The following is a 27,011-nucleotide window of genomic DNA, read 5'->3' on the forward strand; positions in this document are numbered from 1 at the left end:
ATATGGGAAGTATAACGTTTGTTAATGTTAATTTGTTAATACAGTTTGATTACTTTTGTATAAATGCAAAGTTGCCTATGTCACAAAAGATAATTCAATAAAGGTATTTAAAAAATGTGTCAGTTCAGTGAATTTTTACCTTACTGCCTTAACAATTAACAATTATGTTTCAATGGAGGGTACTTAATGCAAGCTCCCACTGACAAGCAGCTATTGAATAAGACTTTAAAATGAGGCCCCCTATTCCTGAGTTGGTCATAGTTTCTTGTAGATGTAAAACATCCCACAACTCTTGTTGAAAAGAGGAGGGATGTTTCATCAGAAATCACACAATTAGCAATAAAAAAGGGGGAAAAAAAACAAAGTAAAATAAATTATTTACATTATTTAGAAGCAATATTTATTAGCCCAAATATTTTAATTGCAACCAGCATTTTGCTTTCATCACAGTGCCATTATAATTCCATTTCTTATTAGATAATTTACCACATTTTGTTTTCCATAATTGCCATATATATGATAACACAACCTGGTCCAGCTTATCTTCTATCTTACCCTTTCCCACACATAATACCCATAATGCACCATTCCTAACCAAATAGTTTGTACCCTATATTGTTTCCATAATTTTTCATTTTCTATAAAAATCTCACAGCCCTTTCACATTTCAGAAAAATGTACTCAGTCATCCTTTACTCACACCACGTTACATACGTTGTTAGAATACTCCATATACATCATTGAAACCTGGAATGGTAGTTTATTTATAGCTAACCACATTAAAAGATCCTTCCATTCACAGATATCCCTGAACTTTTCTTTCTCTTGTATTGTATCTAACATTAATATGAATATTCTCCTAAGGATCAACATAATAAAATAATGACATACGTAACTCATACCATTGTCCCATTTCCTTTGGCAAACTTTGCATATTCACTTTCTTCAGTAATTCCTTTTTATAAAGTTCCTTGCTTCACCTTTTTTCACTGCTACCACTTTCTATAATGTTTCATATTTCATCGCAACAGTCAGAGCAAAAATATTTCCTCCATCTTCTTTTATTTTTTCCATACCCATATACGTATGCAATGATGCTAAACATGCTAGACCACTACTTAATTTTAATCAGCAGTTATTTTTCATATTGTGATCCATCATATTATTGTCTCCTAAATAAGATTACTTCCTTATGAAAATGCATTTAAATGAATTCACAATTTTTCAAACACCATTATAAAATTCAAATAAAGGCAACTAAAAGTAGCTCCAAGCATGATAATAGCAGCAGACTGGCTTTACAACCAACTACTCTTTATATTGGTTTGACTTATAACAAGCACAGTGTGACAATTTGCCACTACTATAGTCCCAATCCCATTTCAAAGGGATTTGCTACCAGTATAAAAAAAGCATCAGACTGCTTTTTCAAACAACTTATCCTTGAATTTGGTCTCTCTTATTTCCCGGGTATTTCTAACTCTATGACTGATAAATAGGTCTATGCATGTTTTTATGTGTAGCCCTTAATTTTTAGATAATTTACTGACTGTGTTTCTTGAGGTAGCTGCTGGAAACAGGCTTTACACACATTATTCCTTTCCTTAATAGTTACCTTGCCCTGGACTGTTATACTCAATTCACTTAATGGTCTTGCAGTATTGATACAATTATATCAAGTTGCTTTTGGTCTCTTCTTTCTTATGCTGTGATCTACAACTCTGTTATCTGGTATAGGAGCCAAAACCAAACAAAGTTATATGTTTCAGGCAGCCTTGTAAATAACCACAGTGTGGCACTGACCCTATTCTAATGAACTATTTTGGGATGGAAGCCAGGGTGGTCTTGCTTCATATCCTTTACATGTGCTGTCAATTCATTTCACAAATTAGTTTTTAAATCTGACACTCTTATACAAGAGGGATGGTCAGTGAAGTCAGCCTGCCCTGCTGTTTACAGATTACTTAAATGTCTAGTGCATTGTATGTGATGACAGCCTTCCTTTTCAGCAACCAACATCGGACTGTAGGCGTCCATACTTTTTACTATCTGTCTCTAGCAAGTTAAAGCTACTGCTGTACTGTGTTGTTACTTAGGAGATGCAATTATTTTACATTTTGTTTGCCAGCTGTTAGGTGCTGTTATACATTAAGAAACACTGCTGAATTCTGTTGCTAATATAATAAATTATTTTCTCTCATGTAATTCTGTGGACTTGCTTCCAGTGTTTCTGTTGTTTCTTCAATGTACTATTGCTTAACAGCAGTGCCCCCTTACCCCCTTGTAGGTATTTGCTGTTTGATATTTTACACCATCCATCTATGTGTTGAATTTATGTTTCACTTATGTATTGCTTGTTTGCACAGAAGGCAGACAAATTTAAGGATCTGGTAATCAGACTTGTCATATTTGTAACCACATATGGAGAAGTGCTAATGAGACATTTCAGATTTCCACAGGCGCTGCAGCAAATTACGACTGCTGTATTCTCCACCCAATTTTGAGTGCACTTCAGGCAAAGGGAATTTGCTTACATAATAACCAGCCACAGGCTCTCTATTACAAAAATCAATCAGTTTATAACTTGCTCTGAAATTAGCAGAGATGTGCAAAATAAAATATGTTCTCTTTCATTTACAGAATACAGGCACCAAAATGAAATTTTGTTGGTGACTAGCTTATCATTTAGCATTTACTGTAAAATGCTTAGCAATAGTAATTTCTTTACCTGCCCAAACACAAACTACAAATGCAAGAGCTATATAGCAGGAAAATGTAACTCAGAATGTGTCATATACAGAGCAGAATGTACAAAGAGCATTTTACATTGGAAAGACCATTAATGGTCTAAAAACCAGAATAGCACACCACCTTTCAGACATCCGGCACAACAATTACAATAATGCACTGGCTAAGCATTTACACAACATACAAAGACATGGGACATTTAGGTTTCATATACTGTACAAACTGCAAAAAGAGGACTTTCAAAGGCCACTCAAAGACAAACTTGAAAAATGGGAACTGGAATGGCAAATAAGGCTTGAAGCCTGCAAACCCCCTGGACTAAACTCCTACGTGTCTATAACGCGCGTACCCAACTTAAGAAAGTTGCACCACCACACTTATTACTAATCTGAGGAAGCTTCAAGTCAATCAGTTTTTATTTTATCAGGGCATTAAAGAAAAAAAGACTAAATGGTGATTAACAACATAATCGATGGATATCAACACATGTATTTTCCAGCCACCTTTTTGGTAATCTTTTTAGTTTTTTTCCAAGCTCTTAAGATAATGTGATTGATTGAACATATTTATAGAATGGTATAGCTCAATGGCATTGTTTGAGATATCTCTTTTGACAAAAGGATCATAATGCAAACTGATTTTGAGCTTTGGACTTTTGGCCTCTAGCAGGCACTTATAATTAGATTTTAATAACATATCGGATTTTACCAAAATCCTGGTGCCGCCAGATTACTCTTAAAATAGGAAAAGACAGGTCTGATGAAGCATCAAAGCGAAAGCGCTATATTCAGAAGGTAAGGTAAAATCCCAGATTTAATATGCCCTAATCCAACCCCCTTATACCACTAAGAATGTTTCTTTAAATATACAGTATTAAAATGCATAAACGTATATGTCCATTGATAATTATAAACATTCAATCGGTACTGGATTGGTCTGTACACACGGTGGTAAATCCCCATTTTCAAGACAAGGAGCCCCTTGAACTATAGAAAAAAGTTTCATATAATAGAGTATTAAGTTCTGCTGATTTAATATCTTTCATTATTGCCTGGCCCACAACCGATAGATGTTCCTAGTTACTCCCGACAGGGCACCCAGTTTTGAGCTTCATGCCTTTATTTGCATCTTAATTGCCTTTTTTTGCTTAACTGGCTAATTTCAGATTTGGCTGTTGAGTGCTCCACATTTATGTCCACTATTGTGTATGTTATGTTGTTCATTTCTCATTTATTCAAAGGCTCTTTGCTTCTAGTGTTGGTTCTGGTCCCATGTACTGTGGCATGATTTTAATGGAAAATGTTTTTTTTTTTTGGATTTATTCATTGTTTGCTTGTTGCTAGATAGCTGTGGGGTTTCATAATGCCTCAGATCTTTTTTGGCATATGTTTTGATTCTTGGCAGCTTTCCAGTTTCTAGTTTCTGGTTTCTACTGTGATTGATGATGATTGTGACTGGGATTGCTATGTACTATTCATGTCCACTTTTCAGTATTTCTCATTTGGTCCAAGACTCTTTGCTTCTGGTGTATATTCTGGTCAGGGTCCCATGCACTGTGGTGTGGATTTTCACAGACAGCAGGGCTTTTCTGGATTTGTTCATTGTTTATTTGTTGCTAGGTAGTTCTGGGGTTTCAATGTCTTAGACCTTTTTGGTATGTGTTTCAACACTTGGCACCTATCTACTTTCTAGTTTCTAGTTTCCATAGTGATCAGTGATGATTGGGACAGGGCTTTTCTGGATTTTTTCATTGTCTACTTGTGCTAGGTAGCTTTGTGGTTTCAATGCCTTACACCTTTTTGGCAGGTGTTTCAACACTTGACACCTATCTAGTTTCTAGTTTCCACAGTGATCAGTGATGATTGGTACCATGCACAGACATAGAGATAAAGACAAGTGAGTGTAGTTAATAGTCACTGGTAAATTTGGGAACCAAGACTGGATAGTCACATCCACCACCAGCCCATGAAAGGAGCTATAGCGTCTGTCCAATCAATGGAGAGCTGGACAAAAACTCCCTCCAATCCATAACCACTGAGTTGAACCCCCCCCACTGGTGTTTCATCTACAGGAAGAACCAATAGAATCAAGTAACCAAACACCAACAATTACTCCCCTTTTTTATAACACAATTAAACTATCTGGTTTGTTCTCTCATGCTCTAACTCCCGGCCATCTAATTGACTCTGTTATCTTAAGTGACAGCAAGTCACTCCAGCTTTTATATCCTTATAGTCACTTAGCAAATCAGAACCTATCCCTAGTGTCTTGCACTCCCCCTATTTGAACAATTGCACTGGCCTACATCACACATTTAGTGATTGGTTTAGGCAACATGAATCACAATCATAAAGAGGATTCCTGCCATAACCACAGCCCTATCCTTTTAGTTTTGCTTCTACCGTAAAGTGTTTCTCAGGTAACTCTGTCTCCAATCCCCATAACTTTTCTTGCAGCAAATCACTTTTTAGCACTAACTTCCTGCGCTCTGCCCATTAACCAATCACCCTTGGCTAGGGCACGTACTAAACAAGTGGTCAGTCCCCAACTAATCACATCTAACATCGTTTTCCTCCCATAACCATGGTCCAATCAATATACTTTAAGAGGCAAACAAATCAAAGTTAAACCCCCACTGCATTAACCCAATCAGCTAACTTTAAAGCTCCAACTATCAAACCCTCTCGATGACCAAAATAGTCCAACAACAATTAATATTTTTCAAGCAAGTCTTTAAGTTTATGCCAAGATTTATATGAATGTATAATATTAGAAGTGCTCATTTTTATAGTATGCAATTCACTACTGCAAACAATTTTTACCATACTAATAAATTCAACACAAGAGGAGCTAACTTTATTTTTCCAATTTTTAGCAATTACTTTTCTGGCAGTGGTGGTACTGCGGTAGCGTTGTCGCCTCACAGTAAGATGCTGTCCGATTCGATTCTCAGCTAGAGCGTCTCCTGCATGGAGACATGCACGAACGGGCATAACTTCGCTGAAGGTTGTGCATCAGGGCTGGCAACTCGGCACGTAAAAATCAACTGCCAATCATTAGCGGACCGGAGTTCCACTGTGACAACCCTTAACCGGTAAAAGCTGAAAGACACAACGACAACAACTTTTCTGGCTATAGCAAGAATAGACCAAAGAAGAGGCACCACTAACTGTAAGAAATGAAAATAAAGAAAATCAGAAGTACTAACTGTCATTTAGATTTTCTTTATCTTGATTTCTGTCCCAGGCTGAGCTGAAAATGATCAGCTATCTCTCCAGTAAACACATTTTAAATAAAATACAGTTTTGTTGCCTCAGGTTTTCGGTCTTTGTTAGATTTAAATCTAATGGTAAGGTCTCCCTGTATTATGACTAACAATGGAATTAAGGTTGTGTGCTACCAGTGGGGGTGGCTGTCCTTGGACGGACAGACAAAAACACAGAAACAGCATTTCAGCAAACATTCAAACAACGTTTTCTTAAATACTGGAGTGTGTAGTGAAATACATTCTAAAGGAAAAAAAACAGAGCTTCGAATATTCCATTTGGTAACTACTGAGAATACAAAGTGAACAGCTTGAACACTGCAGTAAATTACCTATGTCATTCTGCCATGCATAACTACTAAATTCGACAGTTAATTATTCTTTACAGGACTTGATATACTTAATATGTTTGGTTCACAATTTTGAGTGACTTCAAGAGCTGACATGCCCTGTAACTCTTCATCTTAAATGTCACTTTGTAATAAGTTGCAAGAGATTGTTAAAGGTGACAATTCATTTTAAAAGAGGTGTGCCATAATAACTGTTAACTGTTTTGAGGCTGATAATTATAAACTATATTAAGATGCTGTTCAGAAGAACTGTGACACTGAATTAAGTGGGCTCCTGCAGTGTTTTTTACATATTTAAATGATAATAATGGTGTTTTGTTTGAAGCAAGCCCCTGTGCAGTTATGAAAGAGTGTGTAAATAAAAAAAAACTTTGCACAGTTTTACTGTTATACTAAGCTGGTGATAACTTTTAACAAGATTTTGTTTTGCTGTAAAAATTCTCCAGAATCACCTGAAATAATAACATAATTTACATACAATTGTGATTTGAAATTTGAGATGGCATTCACCTTGCTCTTTGTAGGTAGCTGCCTTGAGACTGAAAATTAAAATAAGTTGGTGCTTCTAAGAAATGTGATTCTGAACCAAACTTGGTCCTGCTGTGGTTCTTGTTTCATACTGCACTTGTAATGACATGGGGTCTTATTTCTCATAAGTAGCTAGTTAGAACATTTGTAGAAGCTAAAGAAAAGTTGATACAGTCTTATGCAATTGCACCTGAGATTATTATTAGTACTTCAGTTTGAGTCTATTAAAAAGTTACAGAAAAGTGGCATAATTTTTATTTGTTTTATACTAGTTGCAGCATTAGTGGCTATTGTAAAAAAGCAAAATGTTAAGAGAATGTTTTAACTCTGATTTAAAAAGTTATAGCGGCTAAACTTTGTTTATATGTGTATGCATATATGTATTTATTTATCAGTGACTTATGGCGGTAATGGCCCTTTGTCCTCGAGCACGAGTTGTATTTGGGGGACTGGTGCAGGTGAGCACTCCCTATTTAAGGGAAGTGCAGCTGTTCTTGCTTGCAGAATCCATGAACTGGCATATTGTAAATGAGCCAGCTGGCAGCAATCTGCTAGAGGTCACAGGGCTTATCAGCTGTACGGCAACTGTTTAGTTGTCCTTAAAGTGGTGGTATTTCATTTCATTCATTTTTAAGTTTATTAACAGAGTGGAAAATAAATAATTGAGTAAGCATATTTATTGCGAGTTGCGCAGTGTGATGGGGGGTTATTTTATAGTACAAAAATTTGATTTTTGTTTATAAAAAATAAAATAAACAGTACATGCAAAGTATATATAAAATTATACGTAATATATCATGAATTATTATTAAGTCAGGCATATTTATATAAATAATAATAATAAAACTACGTTAGAGAGTCAATTATCTGAATTAATTAGTAGTAGTAGTAGTAGTTCGGATAATCAAACTGTTTGGATAATCAAACATATAATTGAACCCAATAAAAAACTTCTAAAATCTTGTTTTATCTGAACACAAGAATACACTTTTCAACCATTCAGTGATTCCAGTGGGCAATAAAGAATATATTTTTACACACAAGTTGGCCACAAGCTCAAAAAATACACTCAAGCGAATATGCATAATGTTTACATATTCAGACTTTATGATTTTTCCTACCCCAAAACTTTGGAAGCCTGGTTCTAATAATTGATGTTTTGGGTAATCAACATTTGGATAATTGACTCTCTACTGTAAACAGAAATGTAGTATGCGTCTACATCAGAAGATCAAATGGTAAAAATATCGAACGCTCTTCTATCGAACTTAAAAATGCAAAACCTTAAAATGTTGAAGGAACAGATCAGTGAATTTTTTCCCAGGGAATTAGCTGATCCAAAAAAAACTCAAAAAACAATGTAGAGCAACCCCCCTAACCAACTCCAAGATCACACCATGGTGGAGAAAACAGCAAAGTCCGGAGAATGGCCCATCGATTTTTTTCCCTAGGAATGTGCCTTCAACATGTTCAGGTTTCGCGTTTTAAAGTTTGATATAAGAGCGTTCACTAATTGAAGCATTCCTTCTTCTGGTAGGAACCCTGTAGTATAAGTATTATATATTTATATATTAAAAAATAGACGCATACAGTAATGGCACAGCAGTTATTGTTGGAATATGGGTGTTTCTGATTAAGCTGTTTTTCTACACATATGAAGAGTGAGTGCTATCTAAATAAACAAAAAAAAACCCACAGCTCTACATAGCTAGGTATGCACAATTAAGATCATAAACTAATAATTTTATACATAGGAGTAACTTCATAATATAGCGAAGCCGCAGTGGTACAGCAGTAGCATTGTTGCCTCACAGCAAGAGGTTCTCCTGTTCGATTCTCGGCTGGAATGCCTTCTGTGTGGAGTCTGCATGTTCTCCCTGCGATCGAGGGCCCTCCGAAAGCCATGCGTGAATGGGTGTGCCTTTGCTGAAGGTTGGGCATCGGGCTGGCAACTCGGCACCATATAAATCTGCTGCATATCGTTAGCAGACCAGAGTTCCACTGTGGTGACCCCTAACCGGGAAAACCCAAAAAGACAAACAAGTAACATCATAATATAGGCATAGGATAGTATTAAGTTTAAGGTTACTTGGAGCAAACCTTTACATTCTGTTCATATAAAGAATGTTATTAAATACATAAATAAATGCCTGGTAACAACATGTTTAAATAATAAATAGGGGTGGTGCAGTAAGACTTTTACGTTGGGGCATATTTTATGATTGTTGGAATCTATATGATTTTATTGCATATGGTTTGCTTCTTTATTTCAGTGCTCTACCTTATGCAGTGAAGTATGCTTTAGTTATCTGAAATATGTTGGGTGTGGGAGTCTGAGTAGTGGGGGGTATATTATCCTATTATGTGTTGTTTTAACATTTTGGATTGATGTATTAGATGTAAAGGTGTGCTTATTTGGATCAGCAGTGGCTTCTTGTTTTTGTGGCAGTTTGAGTTATTATGGGGTAAATTTTGGAATCTGAGTACATGGAATTCAGTCAAATTCTGTTTTTATATTCTAGTTGGGGTTGTGCGTAGGTTAAATGGTATTACATAATTAATTGTGTGATGGTATCCCGGGTACAGTGATTTTATAATAAAGTTGTAAGGTTAGTATCAAATTTTATTACATTTTAGGCATGGCATTTAGGATAACTGGTATTAAATAATGTTATCTCAGCATTTGATTGTTAGGTTGTACACATCCTTGGTTTTGTCAGAAAGTTTTTTGTGTAGGAAATGTCATGGCATTCCGGTAGCCTCGCAGCAGGTTAGCTAGTTTAATCAGAGTGGCATTTTCAAGGAAGGAGCAGGGAACTCTACTGAGGGCTATACATTCTAGAACCTTACTGCAGCACAACATCTAAGTAGCCTATTATTTCTTTTAAAATAACTGGAAGTTTGTACGACTCTTACTTGTTCAGATTTCCTTCTGCTTTTTTGCTTGTGTGTGTGTGTGTGTGTGTGTGTGTGTGTGTGTGTGTGTGTTGTGTGGGCTGCCATGTGTGTGTGTGTGTGTGTGTGTGTGTGTGTGTGTGTGTGTGTGTGTGTGTGTGTATGTATTATTCCTAGTGCTAATTCTTTCTATCTACCAGGTTCAGCCATAGTGCAGTCCATTAAAGAGAGATGGTTGCATCTATTGCAGGAAGTGCAAGGCTTGCCAATTGATTTAGAAATAGTGGGAGTGGCTAACGAAAGCCTGAATTGCAGGAGATCTTCAAAGAATCTGGAAGAAGGTGCAGCTGTGGGACCAGCTTCAGCTAATAAGGCTCAGAAAAAGTCAGTCAGAGATGCCTCCGGCCAAAAGGTGACCCTTTCCTGGTCATTCGAAATAGCTACAGAAGTTCAAAGTAATGCCTTTGTAGGGGTTACAGGGCTTGATATTAGTTTTAGGGGACATTCTGCTTATAATTGTTTAGATGAGTTTATAAATTCTTTGCCTGAAGAGGGTAGAATTAGGTTGTTTGACCTACCTTGCAGAGAAACTTTGCTGCCTCCACACTTTTGGGTCTGGGAGTAGGACCAGGTAATGATGTTGATCAACTGGTGCAGTTACCTTTACCCAGCCTGCATGGGGAATTTGAGGAGGCCCTATCCTAATTAGGTGAGTGCATCCCCCAATTCTTGTCCCCCATGGCTACCCTCAGCTTCACTTATTTCAAATAACTTGGCTCTCATATCACAGTACATGTTTCCTTTAAGATCAAAGATAAGATTATCAAAGGGGAGGTTATAGATATCTTCAATCCAGTAGATAATGAGGGTATAAAGTGCATACCGGATGCTGATAACACATCTAACAAGGACTTGATAACAGCCTTATCAGCAATTGGGAAAAAGTCGTCAGCTAGGATACCTGTGAAGAACCCGGATACTTGGTCTCTGGGTTTTGTGGTATTTATGGGTGTAATCATTGAGAAGGATCCCACCAAAGCACTGCCTTTATTAGTTTACTTCGTAGCCATAAGGGAAGCCAACATGTGAACAGGGGTACAGGGTGATTGAATTATGATCAGTGCTACAGGAAGCTGAAAGCCTTCAATAGTTCCCTCAAATAGGAGTCTAGGCACCATGACATATGGCTCAGTGCCATGATGGACAAGGAGGCACCTATGGGCATTAAGGTAGGGGCTGCTAATACAAAAGATATACGATTTTGCTGGATGTTTAATCAGGAAAAATGTATCTGGCCCGCTTGCAAATATAAGCACTTGTGTTCAGGATGTGGGAAGGGTCATCCTGTTTCCAGATGTTGGGGTTTGTTGCCTAAGGACAGGTGGAATTTTTCTACATCTCAGACAGATGGTGAGATTGGTAAGGGGTGCAACTCCTCCTTTCATGTCAAGCCACCCCTTTTCGTGGGCACAAGGGGGGCTTTAGGAGGGGACTCTGACATGCCAAATTGGGCTATTTCCCCCATTTGCCTAGATAAGTTATCCTATTTGCTAGCAGATTACCCATATCAAAGGGCAGCAGCTACCCTTATTAAAGGTTTTTCCATAGGCTTTCCAATCCACTCCACAGCCCCATTAAATTCCAAGTTAGTTAACAATTTGTCATCCATTAAAGGACACAAACACATTGAAGTCAGGTTAATAGAGAAAGAGCGATGAGTTTGCAGGATAATTGGCACCCTTCATCCCCTTCATACTTTTTTTTTTAATTTCCCCTATCAGCCTGGTTCCCAAGAAACAGGAGGGTGAGTTCAGATTGATTTGTCACTTATTTCAGTGGGTGGGTTCAGTCAATAATTTTATTGACATCAAACCGACCAAAGTACACTACTCTTCTCTGGATCAGGCGGCGGATGTCATCATGGGCTATACGGACCCCTGGCTCTGTAAGATGGATATCCATTCTGCTTTCCATCTTCTCTCTATGAGATAAGAGGGTTGGCCTTATTTATTTTTTCATTTCAATGGGAAGATATTTTTCGACACTGCAATGTCAATGATGTGTTCTGTGGCTTGTGCAACATTTGAAATATTTAGCACACCTTTTCATTGGAGTTGGCAAATAATGGCCCCTTGCCAGTCAGCAGTATACTACCTAGATGATTCTTTGATAGTGGAGGAGTGTCAGGATGGTGCTTTGGAAGGGATGCCCATTTTCAAGCAGCTTTGTAGAGAGTTGGGGGGTACCGTCGGCTGATGACAAGTTAGAGGGCCAAGCTGAGTCCTGATTTTCTTGGGCTTAGACTTAGACATCACTGATAATTCCTTCAAGCTTCCTCCACCCAAACTGCAAAAAGTCCGGCAGTCACTTTGGAGATTTTTACATTCCAGCAAAGTACAGGTAGGACACATTATGCAGTTGCATGGTTTGCTAAATTTTGCCTGTAGGGCAGTTCCTCCAGGCAGAACCTTCCTACAGTCTATGTCTGACTTGTTGTAAGGTAATAGGTCCAAGCACCACCTGGTCAGATTGACCAGATGGGTTAAAGAGGAATTTCAGTCATGGTTTACATTCCTGAACCAGTTTAATGGAGTTTCTTTTTGACAGTCCCGTTGGACCACAGCCACTGACCTTGAGCTTTTTACTGATGTGGCTGGGGGATCCGGTATGGAGGGGGTCATTTTGTGGGTAGCTGGTTTGCTGAAAAGTGGCCAGAAACTTGGTCCATGGAAAATAGGAGGGATATCACATTTCTAGAAATTTTTCCCATTTGTGAGGACAGATTATGTGACGAGAATCATTTTCACTCAGATAATATCGCAGTGGTTCACACTCTCAAAAATATTTTTCCAGCTCCAGGTGGGTCCACTCAGTCTTAAGGCTTTTTGTTTTGCTGAGTTTATAGATTAATTTGTCATTTTCATGTGTTCATGTCCCTGGTCATCTTAATCCTATAGCTGACAGTCTTTCCCAGTTTCAGTTTCCCAGGTTTCTTGGTGAAGCATTCAAATCTAAAGGGAACCTCTGTTCCTGTGGGGGTCTGGCTAATTGGAGAAGACTAGCATTATTGGTTTTGTCAATTTTTTGGGCCAGCAACACTAAGAAAGATTACTTGTTATTTCTCCAGGATTTCAAGACATTATACAGGTCTTTGATCCCTGGTCCGACAATATTTAGTGGATAGGTCTACAGTGGGGGATTCACTTAAAACTCTTAGAGTACACCTGGTAGCTTTAGCAGTGTTGGAGAGATTTTTGGGCCTTCAGGCGGTGTCAGGACATTGGGTTATGGGGAGGATACTTAAGGGCCTAGAAAAAATGCGGGGACCTTTCCACAATTCCAGAAAACCTATTGGGAGACTACTGTTTCCCCTTGTTATTCAAAGTTTTTTAAACAGGAGAATTAGTGAATGTTTCACCTGTTTGTCTCTATAGCCACTTTGGTCACCTCTTTGATGTGGGTGATTACCAGTTCAATTAACTTCTCCTTTACCTTTGTTGGGAGGATCTTGTTATCCACAGGGTGTTTGTCATGATTTGGTTGAAAAAAATCCAAGACTGATCAAGTTGGTAAAGGTCAGCAGGTGTGCCTGGACAAGACCAGTGGACTAGTCACTTGCCCCATGCACTGGGTTGGATTGCTATTTAATATTATCCCCTTAGAGAACAGGTCAGGCTTGGTTTTTGTGTGGGCCTCTAGCAGGCTTTTTAACCTATCAGAGTTTAACACATTTTTCAGGCAGCCCTTATCAGAGAAAGGAATTCACCCACAAGGTTACTCCTCCCATTCCTTTCAGATAGGTCAGACTTGAGACTTAGCCATGGAAGGGCAATCTGTGCACTCATAGCTGAATCTGCCCATATACCCAGGTCCTTAAATGAGTCTACAGTTTCAATCACTGTGTGCTGTATTAAATATTCACCTTTCAGTTTATGCCTACCAAATCTCATATGCTTAGTTTTTGATGTATTTATCAGCATATTATTTCTCCTGTGTCCAAATGGTTAATTTAGTCAAGTTATTTTGCACACATGCCTTATCTGTGACACATGTAATCAGTTTACCCAATTTCAGGTCATCTGCATATAGACTGTAGAACACTTCAGATAAAAAAGTTATGTCTGAAAGATACAATCTAAACATGTAAGGGTCTAGGACAGAGCCCTGTGGGACACCCTGACTGTAACCAAGGATTTTGCCTGCCCATTTGCTGTATGATACTTGCCATATCCTATTTGTACGCCATGCAGCTATCCATTTTATCAAGAGTACATCAATACCTAGTTGTACTAATTTATTGATCAGTGTTATGTGTATGACCCTGTCAAATGCTGAAGTTAAATCTATATAAATTACATCACAGCACAATCCCTCAGCCATAGCTGTTATTGTATTGTTGTAGAACATCATGTTACAGGTAGTACTAGATCTGTTTTCAACATATGCATGCTGATATATTGTTTCAAGTCCAAACCTATCCAGTTTTGACAATAACGTATCCAATATTACCTTCTCCATTATTTTTCCACAACATGAAAGTAGACTTAAGGGTCTATATGACTCTGGGTTTGTCCAACTCCCCTTTCCCTTAAAAAGCACATGTCTCCAATCTTGGGGAATCTCCCCATATTTATATGACCTAGTGAATAATAGATATAATGGTACTGTAAGTTCTTGCTGAAGGGTTCTTAGGTCATTGTTACTAATTCTGTCTCCTCCCTGTGCTTTGTTTGGATCCAGTTTGCACAGTTCTTTTTCAATATAATCTAATGAGATTCCAGTATCTGGGGTTATCTGGATGTCACTAGGACAACTTACCATCCCTTTTGTGGAGCCAAACTGCTTTGCATAAGATTTTGTAAATATATCTATAATCTGTTGCATCTGAGAATAAATTTTAGAATCTGCACACAGTTTATCAATTTGTGTGTCTTTACTCCTTCCATATCTTATGTATCTATAAAAAATGTTTCCTATTATGCTCAATCTTTATATAAATTTTCTTCAAAATTTTCTTGATCCTGTCTCGCACTATGCTTAATCTATTTGCCCAGCTTGTTTATTTCAGTTTTCAAAGTTGTAGTCCAACCTCTCTTCCAGTTCTTATATTTTTTGTCTCTCACCTTAATCAGATATCTTGTTCTTATGGAAATATATCCCCCTGATATTATATGCCTAGATCCTGATGTTAAACATTTTTTTTTATTTTTTGCACTCAAACAATTTCTCTTTCAAATCTTTCCACATTCCATTTGCATTTTTTCCACTGACCACCTCACTCCAGTTAGTTTTACACAGTGACTGTTTTGCTTCCATATAATCTGTAATTAATCTTCTGTGCATTGGTTTAGATTTCAAGTTTGGCAGAATTATCTAGCAACAAGTGAACCTTTATAACCCCATGATCACTGTACATCAATGGTGGTAAAACTTGACTTGAAGTTACAGTTATTTCTTTGGGAACACAAACAATGGCTAGTATATTCTGTCCCCTGGTAGTTTTTTTTACAGTCTGAAGTAATTGTTGTTCCTGAATATATGCTGTGAATAATTTCCTTGCAAGCTCTAGGGTCAATGGCAACATCAATAACTCTAGTGCCTCTAGCCAGGTTACATATGAAAATTCTGCAATGGCTACTAGCGTCTCAGTGGTCTATCCTTCACCAACCTTTGTCAGACCAAATTCTGATCACCAATTATTGCAAAGGGATCTTCATTGGTGGATGGATTCTGATTAAATCCTTCATGGTTGCCCCTTTGTTCTTCCAGAGTCTCTGGCCATAGTGACCATGGATGCCTCCCAGATGGGGTAGGGGGGGCATTTTCTGGGCAAGACTGTCCAAGACACTTGGTCTCCATTAGAGGCCAACTTGCACATCAGTGTCCTGGAGAAAAGAGCTTCTAGCACTGCAGTCCTTTCAGACAGCTCTTCCTAAGGAAACAATTGCAGTTCAAACAGACAATATATCAGTAGTTTGGTACACCAACAAGCAGGGAGGAACCAAGTCTTACCTCCTTTGTTGAGAAGCCCTCAGAGTGTGCCAATGGGCAATCTCTTCCAACCGCTTTCTAACAGGAATGCACATTCTGGGGAATTCCAATGTGATTGCAGAGAAGCTGAGCAGATATATCCTAAAGTCTCATGAGTGGACTTACAATCCAAAGTGGCGAAAATGATCTTCCATCAATGGGGTCAACCTTGCTGTGACCTGTTTGCTTTTCCCCTAAACAACAAGTACAGCAATTACTTTGCCCTGATTTCCCCTTTGGGGAAGTCACCCAGGGATGCTCTCCTCCATGATTGCCCCCCCCCCGTCACATGTATGCATTTCTCCCAATACCCCTAATTCCAAATGTCTTACAGAAAGCACTAAGGTTGAAAAGTACAGTAATCCTCATTGCACCCTCTTAGCCTTGACAGATTTGATTCCCCTTTCTTTGGCCTTATCTGGTTCAACAACCCTGTATTCTAGACCTAAGCAACAAAAATAAACCTGTAACTGCTGAATGTGCACTGTTACAAAGAACAAAATCCAAAGAGAAAAGTAGTGACACCACCACAGATGACTGGCAAACATGTTAAAATCCAACAAAAAAGATGAACACAAATCTTTTACTGAAAACTTGAGACATAAAATGTGGCAAGACAAAAAACAATCCCTTTCAAATGATAAGTGCTTTTGGAAATACCTTCTTAAGATTGTAAAGGGAAACAGGAACAACATGCTTATAAAAGACATACACAACCAATCGGCTTCAGCTTGTTCTGCCAAAGAACCAATCGGAAAACCACCAATCAACAAGCTTGAAGAAAAGCACTTATTTGCCTAAACCAATCATCAGTCAGAGTATCACAAGCCAGTCACAGCCAGGTATCATCCTTGAGCTCTGTTAGAAAAAAATGTATTAATATGTGTGCATTGGTGCTTTTTTAGAAGTATTCTGCTTTATGCTGAACAAATCCATATTAATGGCAAATGCTTTCTGACCTTGTATTTTGTCAGTGCAGCTAAAATCTTGTTTATGTCTTAGGAAATGAACTGAGAAGCAGATGATTTTCTGCTAAGTTAGGAAAATAATGAATAGAACAATACTGCTTTCTATAATGTTATTAAAACTAGACAATTAGCTCTGTCTGTGTTATAAGAACATACACAGCTGCAGGAAGGATAGATAAAGTAGAACAAAGACTGCTTGAAGAATATGAACTATAATCTGTGATTGCTTTGTGCTCGAATGAGTGCAGTACCTTGAAATGTAACACAGCACTGTAGAAATAATTGCAACTAGCTGCTGGTCTCCAAGGCCATGTTATTTTTCAAAAGTTTTCTCATGAATCTAGAAATGTTATGTCATGTCAGCAGAAAATCATGAGCAACATCTGCTGTGAAAAACAATATTGTAAACTTGTGATTTACTACGTCAGCTTCAGTAGGCAATGTCTTGTAAGAATAGTATAAGAATGGCTTCACTTCCTGATTTTAGTTAGACAAACTCTGTATTTTTGCATGCATGTTTTTGTCTCCTTGCTGCAAGAATTAAAGTGCCTTAACCTGAACCTTACATGTATTGGTCTTTGAAGTTTTTCCTTTCACAAGCTCCAATCAGAAAACTCACCAATCAAAGCACTTAAGAGAAAACACACCTTCACATCAACCAATGGCTGTTCTCCTATACTTTAGAATGGATCTCAGAGGAACTGCAGTGTTTAAACCAGGAGGCTTGTCTGCTCTGAAATTTACGATCCATTTGGTTTCATTCCTTTCAGTATTGTTGGTGATATCTCCTAGTTTCATCTCTATAGATGTAACTTCAATAGCCTTAAACTTAAAAAAATGTCCTGGAAATTGAGCAACATGACAAACAAGGGCATTCTTAAGGTCCTCATTACGAATATATCTCAGATGTCTAAATATTCTGTTTTTAAAGATTTGATCTGTTTTTCCTACATAATAGGTAGTACAGCATTGGCAAGTAGCAAGGTACACCATACGCTGCGTATTGCAGTTAGCTTTACATGAAAAGGTGTATTCCAGTCCACTGATAGGATGTTTAAAAGTATTAAGTACATCTATAGTTCTACAAGCAGAGCATCTGCCACATCGAAGGGTGCCTTGTCTGCTCCAATTGGAGTTACAATGAAAGCCATCCTTTTGACAGAGTAGACGCTTCAAGTTCTTTTTGTTTTTAAAAACAAACTTCGGATGTTCACCAAAAATTTCACAAAGTTTACTATCCTGGGTTAGGACAGGCCAAAATTTTTTTATCACTTCACAAATCTGACGATTGTCATTATGCTGATATTGTCTATCTCTCACATACGAGTTTTCCTGTTGTAGTTGCTCGTTAATATATGGTGAGCCTTTAGTCAATCTGAGATTTCGTAGTTCCTCTTGGCGCACATCAATATCATGGTTCAAATAGCCTCTCCCATTTTAAGTCTTGTTGTAAAAAGTGTCTCTTCTTGTCAAAATCTGATTTCTTGGTGCAAAGTTGTGAGATCCTGGTCATCTCATTCTTCATAATGTTCCTGGAGATGTGTCCGGGGTTTAGGCTACTTTTGTGTAAATAATGGTTTTTCCATGTGTCCTTCCTGGAGATAGAGGTGGCAATCTGTTTGTGTTCATCCAAGAACACCTTCACATCCAAAAATATCAATGTCAGAGAGGGAGCTCTGGACAGTAAATTTTAAGAAGGTAGTGGTTTCAATCAAATAGGTGAAAATTTTCTTCAGCTCATTCTCATCCCCTTTCCGTAAAAGAAAGACATCATCCACAAAATGTCCATAAAAGGCCACATTGTTGGACCATGGATTGATGGTGTTAAAAATACGTTTTCTCTCTCAAACAGCTAAAACAAGGTTCGAGTAACTGCTGGCACAGGGTGTGCCCATGGCCACACCCCAGCGTTTCCAATAGTAGTTATCACCATAGAAAAACATATTAGTTTCCAGGATCATCTTAAGTAGTGTACAAACGAGGTCTAAATTCAAATTATGTGGAATTATAGAACCTAAGGCTCTGATGGACTCAATTCCATAATCATTAGGAATGGAAGTAAAAATACTACAAATATCCATAGCCACAAGCAAGATGTTGAGCAGGTCTTCTGCAGTATTCATAAACATATTCAGCTGTGACAAAAATGTACCAGTGTCTCTAAGAATGGTGGGAATAGCTGCTAGTACCATCTTTAGCTCTTTCTCCAGAAAAATGGAAAGTGGCTCCATCACCCATCCACGTCCTGAAACAATAGGTCTGAGTTGTGGGTCTGTAATGCTTTTGTGAATCTTGGGAAGGCCACTTATGGAGGGGAATGGATGGATAAGGTGTATCAAAAAACTCATAAAGGTCCTGGCTTATGCGTCTTTCTATCAGCATTTCATATAGATCTTGCTTTACTCTGGTTATTTTTCGGTCCAAAAAAAAAACTTAGCGATCTTTTCATACATTTTCTCCTCAAAGAGCATCATATTCATTGAGTCTTTGTACCATTTTAAATCAAGAATAACTATGGCACCACCTTTATCTGAGGGCTTGATCACAATCTCTGTGTTTCTCTGAAGTTCAGCCAGGGACTTTCTCTCTTCACTGGTTATATTGTAGAAACGAGCTGTTCCTAAACCACTCTGTCTGATTTGTTCCACTTCTTTCTCACATAACCTGATAAAAAGATCCACTGTAGGATGGTTGACAGGAACAAAGGTACTAGATTTCTTTGAAATGGTTTGTGATCAATTATTCTGATGACCAAAAATATTCTTCAGTGATACATTTCTACCAAAATATTTTGCTTCCAGAACAAACTCACTCAAATCAGAACCCAAAGAAGGAATAAAGGTTAAGCCTTTATTAAGCAGGTTCAGTTGGTCTTTACTTAATACATAATTAGACAAATTCACTACCAGATTAGTTCTGGTTACTGGATCGGTTTCTTTCTCTTCCTGTCCTGACTGTTGAAGATGGTATTCCATTGCCAGGTTTGTTTAACAAAAACGGTAAATTGTGAACAATGGGGGCATGTGACGCTCCTTGTTTGGGTCTAGTGCCTTTTGGGCAGACAAGTTGTCTCTCCTCATCAGCTGTGAGATCAGATGAAAACATGGAGTGAACACCGGTGGTGGACGAAGAAGCTTTGGGTGCCATCACATCATTCGTCTTAGGCAAGGTGGTGAAATTCATCTTGATGTGAGATCTATGGGTAGGGGATTACAAGACAGGTAATCTAGATGACTGTTGACTCTTAAAAAGGGCTGGTCTGTCTTCCCTGGGCCATTCAAAAATCCTTCCTTGCTTAAAATCAGAAATATCCCTAGAGAGTTTGTGAATTTTCTGATCTTTTAGTTTATTCTCATAAGAATTCAGGTTGAACTGTAAAGTCTTTAGTTTAGTAATACAGGACTCAGACAAGTCCATTTTTTTCTAGTTTCAGTTGGTTAGTTCTGATCAGTTTAGCTGTTTTTTCCTCTTCAGGCTTAAAAAAATCAGTCAGTAGCTGCATATATTTAAAGCTTGTTTCCAATTTTAAGGCTTGCCATTGGGCAAGAAGTTCAGGATATTTGTTGCCATAACTCGGCATACACTTAACTCTCATGCCCCTTGGAGTAACTTTGCAGTGCATGCTAGCCTCAAGATGGAAGCGTTGCCATTGTATCTTTTTTAATCGATAAGCAGCAGATTCTACTTCATGTAATATTCTTTCAAAGCTTTCATTCTGTGCAGCCACGTTATTAGACACATAACCTTCAGAATCGAAATTCAGAAGCAGTAATGGATTTTTTTATAACATTTCTTGCTTTTTCCTGCAACATATTTAGCTTCATAAAATCAAGCATACCTTTAGTTTTATCATTACTTTCATCAGCCATGTGCAGTTACTGGTGAAAAAAAGAAATACAAGCAACAAAATAAACCTGTAACTGCTGAAGGTGCACAGTTACAAAGAACAAAATCCAAAGAGAAAAGCAGTGACACCACCACAGACGACTGGCAAACCTGTTAAAATCCAACAAAAATGATGAACACAAATCTTTTAGTGAAAACATGAGACATAAAACATGGCAAGACAAAAATAAAATCCCTTTCAAATGATAAGCACTTTTGGAAATACCTTCTTCAGATCGTACGTTCAACCTGAATTCTTATGACAATAAATTAAAAGATCAGAAAATTCACAAACTCTCTAGGGATATTTCTGATTTTAAGCAAGGAAGGATTTTTGAATGGCCCAGGGAAGACAGACCAGCTCATTTTAAGAGTCAACAGTCATCTAGATTACCTGTCTTGCCATCTCCTACCCATAGATCTCACATCAATATGAATTTCACCACCTTGCCTAAGACGAATGATGTGATGTCACCCGAAGCCTCTTCGTCCACCACCGGTGTTCACTCCATGTTTTCATCTGATCTCACAGCTGATGAGGAGAGACAACTTGTCTGCCCAACAGGCACTAGACCCAAACAAGGAGCATCACATGCCCCCATTGTTCACAATTTACCGTTTTTTTTTAGACAATCCTGGCAACAGAATACCGGGTCCAACAGTCAGGACAGGAAGAGAAAGAAACCGATCCAGTAACCAGAACTGATCTGGTAGTGAATTTGTCTAATTATGTATCAAGTAAAGACCAACTGAACCTGCTTAATAAAGGCTTAACCTTTATTCCTTCTTTGGGTTCTGATTCGAGTGAGTTTGTTCTGGAAGCAAAATATTTTGGTAGTAATGTATCACTGAAGAATATTTTTGGTCATCAAAATAATCAACCACAAACCATTTTAAAATCTAGTACCTTTGTTCCTGTCAACCATCCTACAGTGGATCTCTTTATCAGGTTATGTGACAAAGAAGTGGAACAAATCAGACAGAGTGGTTTAGGAACAGCTTGTTTCTACAATATAACCAGTGAAGAGAGAAAGACACTGGCTGAAGTTCAGAGAAACACAGAGATTGTGATCAAGCCCTCAGATAAAGGCGGTGTCATAGTTATTCTTGATTCAAGATGGTACAAAGACTCAATGAATATGATGCTCTCTGAGGAGAAAATGTATGAAAAGATCGCTAAGTTTTTTTTGGTCCGAAAAATAACCAGAGTAAAACAAAATCTACATGAAATGCTGATGGAAAGACGCATAAGCCAGGACCTTTATGAGTTTTTTGATACACCTTATCCATCCATTCCCTCCATAAGTGGCCTTCCCAAGATTCACAAAAGCATCACAGACCCACCACTCAGAGCTATTGTTTCAGGATGTGGATGGGTGACGGAGCCACTTTCTATTTTTGTGGAGAAAGAGCTAAAGACGATGCTAGCGGATATTCCCACCATTCTTAGAGACACTGTCACAGTTGAATATGTTTATGAATACTGCAGAAGACCTGCTCAACATCTTGCTTGTGGCTATGGATATTTGTAGTCTTTTTACTTCCATTCCTAATGATTATGGAATTGAGTCCGTCAGAGCCTTAGGTTCTATAATTCCACATAATTTGAATTTAGACCTTGTTTGTACACTACTTGAGATGATCCTGGAAACTAATATGTTTTTCTATGGAGATAACTACTATTGGAAACGCTGGGGTGTGGCCATGGGCACACCCTGTGCCAGCAGTTACTCACACCTTGTTTTAGCTGTTTGTGAGAGAACACATATTTTTAACACCATCCATCCATGGTCCAACAATGTGGCCTTTTATGGATATTTTGTGGATGATGTCTTTCTTTTATGGAAAGGGGATGAGAATGAGCTGAAGAAAATTTTCACCTATTTGAATGAAACCATTACCTTCTTAAAATTTACTATTCAGAGCTCCCACTCTGAGATTGATATTTTTGGATGTGAAGGTGTTCTTGGATGAAAACAAACAGATTGCCACCTCTATCTCCAGGAAGGACACATGGAAAAATCATTATTTACACAAAAATAGTCTAAACCCCGGACACATCTCCAGGAACATTATGAAGAATGAGATGACCAGGATCTCACGACTTTGCCCAAGAAATCAGATTTTGACAAGAAGAGACACTTTTTACAACAAGACTTAAAATGGGAGAGGCTATTCGAACCATGATATTGATGTGCGCCAAGAGGAACTACGAAATCTCAGATTGACTAAAGGCTCACCATATATTAACAAGCAACTACAACAGGAAAACTCTTATGTGAGAGACAGACAATATCAGCATAATGACTGAGTCAAGTTTATTTTGTCTTACACCAATGACAATCGTCAGATTTGTGAAGTGATAAAAAATTTTGGCCTGTCCTAACCTAGGATAGTAAACTTTGTGAAATTTTTGGTGAACATCCGAAGTTTGTTTTTAAAAACAAAAAGAACTTGAAGCGTCTACTCTGCCAGAAGGATAGCTTTCATTGTAACTCCAATTGGAGCAGACAAGGCACCCTTTGATGTGGCAGATGCTCTGCTTGTAGAACTATTGATGTACTTAATACTTTTAAACATCCTATCAGTGGACTGGGATACACCTTTTCATGTAAAGCTGACTGCAATACGCAGCGTATGGTGTACCTTGCTACTTGCCAATGCTGTACTGCCTATTATGTAGGCAAAACAGATCAAATCTTTAAAAATAGAATACTTAAGACATCTGAAAGACATTCGTAATAAGGACCTTAAGAATGCCCTTGCTTGTCATGTTGTTCAATTTCCAGGACATTTTTTTCAGTTTAAGGCTGTTGAAGTTACATCTAAAGGGATGGAACTAGGAGATATCACCAACAATACTGAAAGGAATGAAACCAAATGGATCATAAATTTGAGAGCAGACAAGCATCCTGGTTTAAACACTGTAGTTCCTCTGAGAACCATTCTAAAGTATAGGAGAACAACCATTGGTTGATGTGAAGGTGTGTTTTCTCTTAAGTGCTCTGATTGGCGTGTTTTCTGATTGGAGCTCAAGGATAATACCTGGCTGTGATTGGCTTGTGATACTCTGACTGATGATTGGTTTATGCAAATAAGTACTTCTCTTCAAGCTTGTAGATTGGCAGTTTTCCAATTGGTTCTTTGGCAGAACACACTGAAGCCAATTGGTTGTATATATCTTTTAAAAGCATGTTGTTCCTGTTTCCCTTTAAGATCTGAGGAGGGTATTTCCAAAAGTGCTTATCGTTTAAAAGGGATTTTATTTTTGTCTTGTCACGTCTTATGTCTCAAGTTTTCAGTAAAAGATTTGTGTTCATCTTTTTTGTTGGATTTTAATAGGTTTGTCAGTCGTCTGTGGTGGTGTCAGTGCTTTTCTCTCTGGATTCTAGACCTGGCTCCAGAACTTCTGTACCATTCAGATGGCCTTTTATATCCAGACATTTTGAACCTCAAGCTGACACCATGATTCCTCCAATTCCATTAGTTGCTAGGCATCCTTATATTTCCTTCCCAGTATGCCACATCCTTTTGTCAGCTCATAAACCTTCCACTTATAAACTATACTTTAGCAAATGGAAGTGATTTACCATTTGGCCCCATGAAAAACATATTAATACCTTTCTGGCTTCTATGGAACATATTTTAGACTTTTTATCCTCTCTTTTCCATGTTGGAGCTTCTCCTTCTACCATTATATTACAATTAACTGCAATTTCTAATTTCCACAATGGTTTGGAAGAATGTTCTTTAGCCTCTCACAGACTTTGTAAATCATTCCTAAGAAGCACACTTTTGTTGAAACCCCCTTTCAAAGATACAACACCCTCTTGGGATCTAAACTTAGTGTTGCAGGCCATGACACATTCCTTCTTTGAGACCTCTGCAGAATGTGATCTGAAGTTTTTGTCTTGGAAGATACTGTTTTTGGTAGCCATTACTTCTGCCCGAAGAATTTCAGAGATGCTGGCCTTGTTTTCTGAATTCCCTTATCTGATTTTACACAAGGAGAGAGTTTCTTTACAACCACTCCCCTCCTTTCTACCCAAGGTAGTCTTAGAGTCTAACATCAATCAATCAATTAATTTACCAGTTTTCTTTCCAAATTTTTCCCACAAATAGGGATATTCCTTGCATTTACTTGATGTTCATAGGCAATTACATTTCTATCTTCACAGAAGAAAAGACATGTTTAAATCAAATCAACTCTTTATTTTAAATTGGGTAAGCCAGTCAGCAGGTAACTCTGGCTAAATGGCTAAATGACTGCATTTCATTTATTTATGATAAAAAATAAATTAACCTTACCTAGGCCCAAGAAAGCACATTCCACTAGATTTGTAGTCACCTCGGCAGTTTTCTTGTCTAGAGCTTTGATGGATGATATTTATGCAGCAGCTACTTGGGCTTCTCCCCATACCTTTATTACTCATTACAAATAGGATTTGGACTCTAGGGGAAGAGCATCCTTTGGTTCAGTGGTGCTCAGGAATATCCTTCAGTGAGTCCACCCAAGATTTTAGGTAGATGGGTTCTCTGTCCCATCTGTCAAGGATAAAATGAAGATTGACAACATCAGATAAAGAAGCTATGTACTTACCATAACACTCCATCTGTATTGTCTATCTTCATTTTTCCTTGAATTTCACCCCCTCTGTCCCCCAACCTTCAATATATATATATATATATATATATATATATATATATATATATATATATGACTCTAGTACTTATGGCCGAATGCATAAATCACCGAATTGCAAACAACCGAACACTAAGCAACGAAAACACACCACTATGAAAACACATCCCACCGAATCACTAATCACCGAAAAGAACACAATGGCAGGTACCAGACAGAATTCAAGACATAAACACAGAATGCAGTTTACAAAGCTTTACTAATACATTTTTTTAACAAGATAATGAAGTGTAAACAGAGTCCCGTTCCATTCATATTTGCAAAAGGTTAGCAATTGCTTTCACGTAATCAAGGGGAGTGTACTCTTCTCTATTGGAGAACAAAGTCTGGAATTGCTCTTGCCGACAAATAAGGGCCCTTTTCTTTGGAGTAGGTGGGCATGCAGCAGATATCCTACACTGTACTTCATCCACCCTGTTCTGTTCACGGCTAATAGCCTGCAAAATGCTGTACACATCAAACAAATGCTTCCCTGCTATACAGCGAAGCCTCCTGTGCCATGCTTCAACAGCATTCTGGGTCCTGGGCAGGTTTAACTCATTTAACACACTGATGTTCCAGAATTAGGTTCATAGGTTCATAGGTAGGTACTAGGCTATTGGCCCTAGGGCCTATATAAGCCTAGCCAAAAAATATACCCTAGCTTTTGCCACCCAAGAAAATTATTTTCCTGTGCCCCTGACGAGCAGAGCCACAGAAGTGATCATTGGGGTGAATTTCCCATTTCCCATCCAATCATCAAGATTTTTCTTGAAGAGTGCTAATGAGGAGCTCTGTTTGACATAGATAGGTAGTCTGTTCCAGAGTATGGGAAGTCTCTGGGACAGGAATCTATCCCTCCAGCATGTTCTGTTTATTGTGGTGACAAGGTTTAGGTCTCTAGAGCGTGTAGCTTGGAGGGATTGGGATTTCTTTAAGTGGAGCATGTCCAACAGCTCTGGGTTTGACATAGCTTTGTATGTTAGGCAGAGATTGCCCCTGAGTAGGCGATATGCGATGGAGTAAAACTGTAGTTTTTTGAGACGGTCTGCGTAGGGCATCTGTTTGAGTCCAGTAATCCTCTTTGTGAGGTATTTCTGTGGTCTTTCCAGTTGTTGTAGATGTCTTGTGAGGTACATACCAAAAGGGGCATTGTACTCTATAATAGGTCTAATGAGTGATGAGTAGAGGGGAACAATGACCTCTTTTTTTCTGGATGAGAATCCTTTTGTGATGAGATGAGCCATGTAGAAGGATTTCCTGACAACTGTGGCGATGTGATTATCAAAGGAGAGACTACTGTCCACCCATATCCCAAGGTCTCTTATCACATTTTCAGCATTAAGTAGACTACCAGCTATGTGGTAGTTCATGGGTACAGAGTTTTTACCAAAGGGGATGACAATACACTTTTTGGCATTGAGCTTCAGGCCATGGCTTTGACACCAGGTATCTGTCTCAGTGAGGCCCTTTTGTAGTTTGTCCACATCGTTAGGAGTTTCAATTATGGTTCCTAGTTTGCAGTCATCTGCAAACTTTGTTAGCCAAAGACCTTCTGTGTTAGCCTGCACTTCAGAGAAATAGATACCAAACAGGAGAGGACCCAGGACTAAACCCTGTGGTACTCCACTTATCACTGGTCTGAAGTCGGATTTGGAATC

At 38.2% G+C, this 27,011-nt stretch overlaps 1 protein-coding gene across 1 annotated transcript in view; it reads right to left on the bottom strand.

Moving 5' to 3' along the window:
* ASTN1 (astrotactin 1) overlaps positions 1 to 27,011 on the bottom strand; it is a 5,143,480-nt gene that overhangs the window by 4,350,970 nt on the left and 765,499 nt on the right. The gene's annotated exons all lie outside the window — the stretch shown is intronic.

Source organism: Protopterus annectens, chromosome 10.part0 (genome assembly GCF_019279795.1).
Source record: "Protopterus annectens isolate FY-2018-M chromosome 10.part0, PAN1.0, whole genome shotgun sequence".
Taxonomy (NCBI): domain Eukaryota; kingdom Metazoa; phylum Chordata; order Ceratodontiformes; family Protopteridae; genus Protopterus; species Protopterus annectens.